This window comes from Diadema antillarum, unplaced genomic scaffold (genome assembly GCF_040938485.1).
Source record: "Diadema antillarum isolate AM-2024a unplaced genomic scaffold, OU_Dant_1.0 seq00000889_RagTag, whole genome shotgun sequence".
Classification (NCBI taxonomy): domain Eukaryota; kingdom Metazoa; phylum Echinodermata; class Echinoidea; order Diadematoida; family Diadematidae; genus Diadema; species Diadema antillarum.
Window position 1 is genome coordinate 1,623,649 of NW_027271753.1, and position 9,483 is coordinate 1,633,131.

Consider the following 9,483-nt stretch of genomic DNA (forward strand, 5'->3'; position numbering starts at 1 on the left):
ACAAAAATTGTATGTAGAAGAGGTTATTGATAAACCTGACGTCAATGAAAAAAATAGTATGTAATGTATACCTTCTGAATAATCTGCGGATATATAGTTGCACTAACTGAATGTAATTCGAATGCATATTTGTTTACATAATGTAATATATGGATTTTTGTTTTGTACTTTGATTTGAACAACTACACTTCAAAAACATCGGTGTTAGATTTAACATCATTGGTGTTAAATGTGAAATAGATAAAGTGTCTCAATATAGAGAATCACACCCACAGGTGTAGAAATTATGTTCACGTGCACTTCGTGGTGATGATTTGACACTGTAGCTGGCGATATTTTGACACTGCACTGGTGTTAATTCCACAATGGCACCACATGGTGTTGAATTGATATTGCTGGTGTTAATGTTAACGGTATAACATCCGCCCAGTGTCAGTAGGAGACGACATCAACTGGTGTTACTGTGGTGTAAATGTGCTCACACCTTTCTTTTCCAAAATCAAGCACTTTATCGGAAAGTTCTTGATTGTCTTGTTGAAGTTAAAAATCAACAAGAAGAACAGTAAGTATAGAAAGTATTTCAAAAAACAATTCGACATTTTGAAGTGATACCTCAATGTGTGACTCTAACACTACAAAATAATGAGCATTAGAAATTTAACACCAGCTCGGTGTTTCATATTTAGCACAAAGCTTTCTGCAGTGTATAAATTGGTAATTCTGGGCCCTGTTACATAAACGTTGAAATTAAACAGAAGTCAGTAAATTCAGCGTTATGTAAAGTGTCTGAAAACTCAATTGTGATTGATTTAATCTTTTCATGCAACAGGGCTTTTTCAGAGGTGATCTGCTCAAGGACCACAAAAGCAAAATCCGCAAATTCATATATTGCACTATCTATTTATATAGAGTTTAAAGTTATGATGTGGAATTTTATAGATTGTCTAGAATGCTCCGTTAAAGTCTCAAGCCTACTAATCTGTACTGTATATTTCAAGGGCTCACCGATCGTCTAAACGACGAGCACGAGACGAAATCACAGAAGTTTGAAGTCGCCGAAGCCATTTGGCATGAAGACTTTTATAAGGGGTTCCCCTTACATGACATAGGCCTTCTAAAATTGACCGGCGACGCAACGCTTGGCCCTTTCGTCAGAACTGTTTGCCTGCCAGATAAGGAAAATACAGGTATGTCTACGTGTTTCAAATTTTACATGTATAGACAATGACATCAGTTCGATATTTCGCAGCAAAACATGTCATGTGGCATTGATGATTAATTTATTTTTGGGAAAGGGAAGTGATAGCTAATATTCCACTCACACCCTCACGTACTATTATTATTGTAGGTATGTACACACTCAACCAAAAAAGTAAGTTCCCCCTAGCATTTTTTTTGATATATCTCAAAAAGTATTTTACCGATTTTCATAATTCAAACGGGAATAGATGGGGAATTTTATTACTCGTAACCTGAATGGTATTTCATTGCCGCCATATATCATTATTGGTGTGGAAAAAAAATGCATTTTATGTCAAAATGCAAGGGGAAAAAAAAGTTGCACTTAAGGTTATATGAAGCATATTGTGTACATTTCCTATGCCAGTTAGCAAATGACCTTTTTAAATTGTTACGTTATTCTTAGGAATTTCTTCAGGTACAATGCGCTTTCCCATTAAACAGATGTTACGCATACTTTTTGAACAATAGGCCTTCTCAATATGAAAATATTGGTAGAAGCCATTTGATTTGTAATTCCAATTCAGGTTGATCACATTAATGTGCCTGTGGGCATTTTGCATCATGCGCTCAAGTTGTAGATCAGTTTGTTGAGGGTAATGGCATCGAACGTATGGAGTGGCCTGCAAGATCCCCTGAGTGTAATTCAATAGAGAATCTTTGAGATATCATTATAAAGCGGAAAGCGAGCAAGAAGGTGAAAGATGACACTTCACTGCAAGAATTTCAGCGCATCTTGCAGAGAGCATGGGCCAACATTGAGCAGCGCCAAGTACAAACTTTAGTTAACAGTATTAGGAAGAATTGCCGGCTGTCATTGAAGCGGATGGTGGACATATATATTTATTAAATACTTCACTGTATGCTCATGAAAAGAAAGAGATAGAGAAATATGCAATAAACCATGCCAAAAAGTTCAGAATCACGAGTGATTGTTTATCTGTGTAAAAGTCAATGCAAATCACAAAAGTGCAACTTTTTTCCATGCTTTTCAGCATAAAATGCATCATTTCACACCAATAATGATATCTGGTTACAATGATATGCCATTCATGTTATGAGTAATAAAATTCCCTATCCATTCCCGTTTGAATTATGAAAATCGGTAAAATACTTCTTGAGATATATCCAAAAATGCTAGGGGGAACTTACTTTTTTGGTTGAGTGTATATATATATATATATATATATATATATATAATATCCAGTGAGTGTGTTTGTGTGTGTGTATGTATGTAGTTATGTAAAATGTAAACAAAGGTAATCTCATGTATTTTGCTTTATTCTAGTTTCTATTTTGTATGACGTGCATATAGTTGTTGCTTTAAGGAATAGTTAAAGTAGAGATGAAATATGTGCCTTATGTTTTGTGACTCTGCGTGGTTATGAGAAGGAGTCAAGAGACTAGTCACTAGCGAGGAGATCCTTTTGTTCAAACGCAGTGATTGCGTACCCTAAAGACGAGATGTCTGGAGAAATTTTGTCTCTCTAGACTCACTTTCGACGAAGATCTGATCCATGCTTTGGTTTATTGCAACGGTGCAGCTCTGTAGGAGAATAACAAGGTTACAAGTTAATCCGACAGGTTAGAGGTTACTCTTTGTAAATAAAACTATGTCAATACCACCTATTATCACCATAACGATCATTACTATAGTACTTTAAATATTGCCATGGTAATTATTATCATATAATTACGTAATTACATCAGTTAACATACCATGAAGATGGATCCCACCTCCCTGGTTGATACCACGCTCAAGTGCAGGCCCGTATGTCACATAAAATTTGGCTTCAGCTGGATTTTCTTGCCTAATTGGTTTTAATGTCTAACTTTGTCATCTTGGGGTGCTGATTCCGAAAATTAAGGGTACTACAATTTTCAGAACACATTTTCTGCCGCCATTTTGAATGTCAAAATGGCCGCCTTTAAATAGGTTTCGGCCACAGAACTCTCGGCCCAAATCTCGACTTGTAAGGGATGAAAATCATATAAAATGATGGGTTGCCCTTGTTTCTAATACCACAGATTTCATTAAAATCATCACCTATGTTTTACGTTATCAGGCTTGGCAGCCATCTGGAATTGCAACACAGCCGCCAATTCAAAATGGGTTTTGTCCTATATTTCAACTGAGTGACGAAAAGCATTGAGATTGGTGGCAAAACCAATGTGTATGATACAACAGAGTTTATCAAAATCATCACTTTTGTTTTACCTCATCAGGCTAGAGGCCATGTTGAATTTCAATATGGCCGCCAATTCAGAATAGGCTTTATCCTGTTTCTTAACTTGTGAGCAATGGTTATCATTAAAATTGCAGCAATATCCATGTCTGTGATCCCAACAATCTGATTACTAGTAGTTTAATCGTTGCTTTTTGTCTGCCCCATCAGGTGTGGTGGCCATCTTGAATTTTGATTTGATTTGATTTGATTTTGATTGATTGGTTCCTGCATTATATCATTGCTCACGCAGATACATACCGTCATGTATTATTGAATTGTTGGTGACATACATATATATACATAAACATCAATTTTTCACAAAGTAGGTTTCTTCATTGCCTTTACAATGTGGAACAAAATATATCAGCGATGCAATTGATAAAACAGAAGGGCGTCAGCGTAAGCATTTCTTCATTTGCATGCAGCCCTCGTACTTAACATAACATATAGGAAAATAGGAGGGTGGGATGACTCACATATAGAGATAGGATAGAAGAAAGGAGAAAGGATAAGAGGGAGAGGTCTGTCTGCTTTCGCTAAAGCTTTACACAAAGTTAGATCACGTGGATCACTGGTAGTAAACAGGTAAAGCATGGAAGAGTATTTTCTCATCAAGGTACAGGCGAACAGTTACAGGTCATGGTCGGTTACATAACATTACACAATAAATTCAGAACGGCGATATTTCCACGAGGAAATTTCATATACAATATATTTACAATGACATTATAAGATCACTGATATCCAGTGAGCAGCATTATTTTTTCAGCTTTCTTATAAAATGCATAGACTTTAAAGTTCGAATTTCAGAAGAGAGTTCCAAATATCAGGTCCAGTGTGTCTGATAGATTATAGAGCCACCACCGTTTTAGGAGTTTGTAAATGAAGTTATCAGATTGCCTAGTGAGATAAGAATGTATGTCCTTGTTTAACTGAAATAATGAGACAAAAAAAGAAGATGACAACTGACCTTTATACAAACGAAACATAAAGAGTGAATTTTGCAAAAAAAAATTAATGTAGTTTAGTTACTTCTAGTGTTTTTAATTCTACGAACGAAGGATCTGAATGATCACAAGAACCTGAATAATTGGTGCGTATTTTTGTTTTTGTTTTTTTTGGTAGAAGCAATATTCTGTCAATTTGACCTTTTTTTTTTTGCAGTTACCCAAACAATGTTACATTATGAGATGTTCTATAATATCAACGAATTAAAAGGCATTTACAAATAAAATATTCTTTGGGACTTATAGACCCTAATACTTAAGCTTACAGAGTATACCAACGTTACGAGACATTTTATCTGAGATGTATTGCACATGAGCATTCAATCTCATATTTTCATTTCTATATATTCCAAGAAATTTTAACTTTCTTTTTGTTCCAAAGACATATCATCCACCATGATACTTAAATGGTGCATTTTATTTTTATGCTTCTTGTTATGGCAATAAATGAAGTTTGTCTTTATTAAGTTGAGCGATAATCTATTGCTCTTTGACCATATACATATAGATAATTCAGTATTAAGAGTTCTTAGATGCGACTGAAAATCAGAATTGGAACAAAATTCATTTGTCATTGGCAAACAGAATATAAGATTGCAGTAACTTAGATGAATTTGTAATATCATTTATATATACACTACAAATAGAAGCGGTACCAATATGAATCCTTGTGGGACGCCACAATGTACAGGCAAAACTTCGATTCATAGTATACGTACTGCTGTCTATTTGATATTAGTAATCTTCAAACCATTCCAGTGGAATGTCACGAACTCAAAAATAATGTAATTTGCGTAAAAGGATAGTGTGGTCAAGAGTGTCGAATGCCTTGCTTATGTCCATGAACACACCAATGACATGTTTTTTTGTTCAGCTATGGCAGTCGACACTGTCGTAAAATTTGGCTGGTGCCATGTCTGCCATAACATCATTGCAAAATTGTAAACATAAGATACAAATAATATAAAAAACAGGTTAAAATTGTTTTTAAAAATAGTACCTACATATGACGTGATTTGAGTATGAAAATACATAGCAAGAGGTAGAAAAGAAAGGGAGGGGTAAAGAAAGTTGGTGCTGTTGAAAAAAAAGACCAAAAAACATTGTGTGTATGTTACACAAGAGTGCTTTCGAGATTGTCGGTACAATAGGACAAGTCGTGACAGTGCTGACTCATGTAAAGGGAGGAGGGGGAGAGGGGAGGGAAAAAAGAATGGCAGACAGAAAGACGAAGGGCAAAGGAAATAAGATGGAAGAAAAATGGAAGATTAGGGGTATAAAGAGCCTACATACTGCATGCGGGAAAAAATAGCGGTCCCACAAAAGAAAGCGCTCAACTGCTATCAACATGCCTAGCGGTTCCTGGGTGCTGTTCATTATTCCGAAGGTTCGTTATCATTCCTAAGGTTTGTTGATCCGAAACACGCAAATTCCCTATACAAAAGAGGTTCGTTAATCCGAAAATGAAAAAGGGTTCGTTAATCCGAACATTTGTGGCGTTATTCCGAAGGTTCGTTATTCCGAAGTTATTTTCGGATTAACGAACCTTCGGAATAATGAGCCTTATTTCATTTTCGGATTAACGAACTTTCGGAATAACGAACTTTCTTTTATTTTCGGATCAACGGACCTTCGGAATAACGAGCCTTATTTCATTTTCGGTTTAACGAACCTTCGGAATTACAAACCCTATTCCATTTTCGGATTAACGAACCTTAATTTCGTTTTCAGATTAACGAACCTTCGGAATAACGAACCTTATTACATTTTCGGATTATTGAATCTTCGGAATAACGAATCTTATTTCATTTTCGGATTAACGAACCTTCGGAATTACGAATCTTCGGAATAACGAACCTTCGGAATAACGAGCTGCATCCGCGGTTCCTTCCCTGTCCTTTCCCGAGGCCCCAGACTGTTTATGCCCTCCAGAATCGGTCTGCATGTGCGCTAGGTTTCTAGTTTCTACTGTAGGCCTACCCCTCCCTAGGTCAGGCACCTTGCAATCGTTGATTTTTTTTTTCTTGTTGTATTTTCTTTTTGTCAAGATGATGTTTTCACGCGGTCACGAACTTCTTTAGCCATTTCGTTAACGAAATGGTAATTTTTTTTTCGACGAAATGACTGATTTCGTAACGAAATAGGCCATGCGACACATGGCGCAACATAGGCAGAAAAAAACTTTTGCAAAGCCTAGCAATGGACTCGCACGGCGGGCGGTGAACTCGCATACGGCGGCCGGTCGCGTGCTGTGTGTGCAAAATCCATCGCTGTGTGCGTATGCTGAAATCATAGCGATCTGCCCTTGCAAAAGGCTGTGAATTTCATTGCTGTGATGCAGAGTGGTGAACTTCATCAGAGCGGTGAACTTCATCAGAGTGGTGAACTTCATCAGAGCGGTGAACTTCATCGAGTTGAAAGTAGACGAGGAGAAGATAAAATCCATCCAAATTAAAAACCCATGATAACAAGGACCTTTTAGCATCAGCAAATGTAAATAAGCCATATGTCTGTGTACTGCATTTTATTTAATGCAGATATCACAGAAACTCTTTGAGGAACCATAATGAATCCACATTTGACCTTTAAAAAATATTTTCTGAATGTTGTCAAATATTCTTTTACTTCAGCATCTTCAAATACACTGAATGAGATTTATGAAGAATATTTATGTGCCTTTACTTGACAACATCAATGTTGATCCAGGTCTTGTCATAAACATCATCTGAAAAAAAAACTTAATCAATGAAAATACATAGAGGAAGCTAAAGTTGTGAAGTCACAATCATCAGCTATGTATTACAGTGACTTTGCATAAAGTGAGAAACTTTTATGTAAATCTGCAAGTGATATTCAAGATCAAGGTCAAGAAAGTAATGTCAGAGGTACAGCAAAAGTAGCCGCCATAACGAGGAAATAACTTTCCAAAAGCAGTCTCTGGAAGTTTATGGGTTCTCAATCAAAGAAATCAGTCCTGCATTAAAACTGACCAGCTTTAAGGTGGCTTCTACTTAGTATTTTGAACACAAACCAGATTATGTGTGAAAGGCAAACGCAGTGAAGCTGCAAAAGAGATAATAGGCCCAAATCTCATCACTGCAAAGTGGCTTCTATAACTTCTAAACCGATCGGCAACCTTGATTGACGACCATATTGAAATTCAAAATGGCTGTCAATTCCGATGATGAATGATTTAAGTGAAATTTATGGTCTCAAAAAAAAAAAAAAAACCACTGTAGTATTGCCACTATTTACGATGCTTTTTGTCGCTCGCAAGTCGAGATACAGGGTAAAACCTATCAAGATTGGTGGCCGTCAAGCCTGATGAGTAGAGCTTCAAAACTGATGATTCAGATAACTCCGTGATATCACAAACATAGGTAGAATATCTATTGCCACTATTTCCAGTGCTTTTCATCAATCAGTCAAGATATAGGACAAAACCCGATTTTGAATTGGGGGCCATATCGAAATTCAAGATGGCCGCCAAACCTGATGAGGAATAACCAGAGTGATGATTTTAATGAAATCTGTGGTATCAGAAACAAAGGCAATTCACTATATTACTTGCTTTTCATCCTCTATACAAGTCGAGATATGGGACAAAAAATATGTGTTATTAATTTTATTTTGAAATTCAAAATGGCGGCTGAGGATATTGGACAAAAATGGTACCCTAAATTTTCGGGATCAGCATCCTCAAATTGACAAAGTTAGCCCCAAATATCAATTTCGTTGTCACGAAAATCCAGCTGAAATTCATATTCTACTGTACTAACCACACTCACCTGTATTTGTAGTGCGGAATTTGACAGCACGTAGAGCAACTGTCTCTGGCTGGGGAAGGACGTCAGAGGGAGACCAACGACATGATTTGAAGGATCTCAAGATGACATTTTTCAAGGGAACTGTGTGCAATGTAATCGACAGGACCAAGCAGTTGTGTGCAGGTCTGGAGAACCGTAATGTACACGTGAGCCGTGGTGATTCCGGCGGGCCGCTGGTTGTCCTGCGTGAATCAGTGTCTCCAACCTTAGTGCAAGTTGGAGTGGTCAGCTTAACCAGCTGCCCGACGGATTCCTCCAGCTGCACCAAGGACTTTGACGTGTACACGCGCGTGACAGCCTATCTCGACTGGATCACTAGCACTATGAGAGAGCACGAGTAGTTCAAACAAATCTCATCCTATTAAAGAAGGAGAAAAGACATCCACTCCTTTCTTTTTTTTTCTCTCTCTCTCCCCTCTGTGTTATACATCCATGTTCTCCTTGTGACATTTTGATGTCTTTCCTTCTTTTCTCTCTCTCTCTATCTATCTTCCTAACTTGTCCTCTTTTGTGGTTTGATAGTCAATCTCACTTCATGTATACACTTTACACTATACACTTTATTGATTAGGCCTATATCTGAATATTATGCCTAAACGTATAAATGTGTCTGTGATTTGTATAAATGTATCAGTTGAATATATTATGTGTGTCTATTATCGAAACAGCGAGTACACCAACAGAGATGAAATGAAATTTATTCATATTCCACATGGTGGACATTATATGGTAGAATATACAGGGTATAACACATAGTGGACATTATATCAAAACTATACAGAGTATGTTACATGTATATACAAAATATAGTGATATTCTGAGATAGAATAACACCATATACAAGATTAACAAAAATGTATCAATACAGTGCACTCCCGTTGTAAAAGAATAAAGTTACAACGAAATTCTCATTACAAAGACGTAAAAATTCAGATCGCCAAATAGTATATTTTCTACACATAGCTTTCTTGACTGTCGCGATAATGGAAATTTGGTATACGAAAGGACTTCGTTGTAACGGGAGTGCACTGTACTGATGACCTATTGTGTTAGAAACTATACTATGACCTATTGTGTTAGAAACTATACTATGACCTATTGTGTTAGAAACACGACATGAACTCATGATACTTTGCCATGTTAAACACATCTCAAATACTAGAAACCACGTTTCATTGGTTT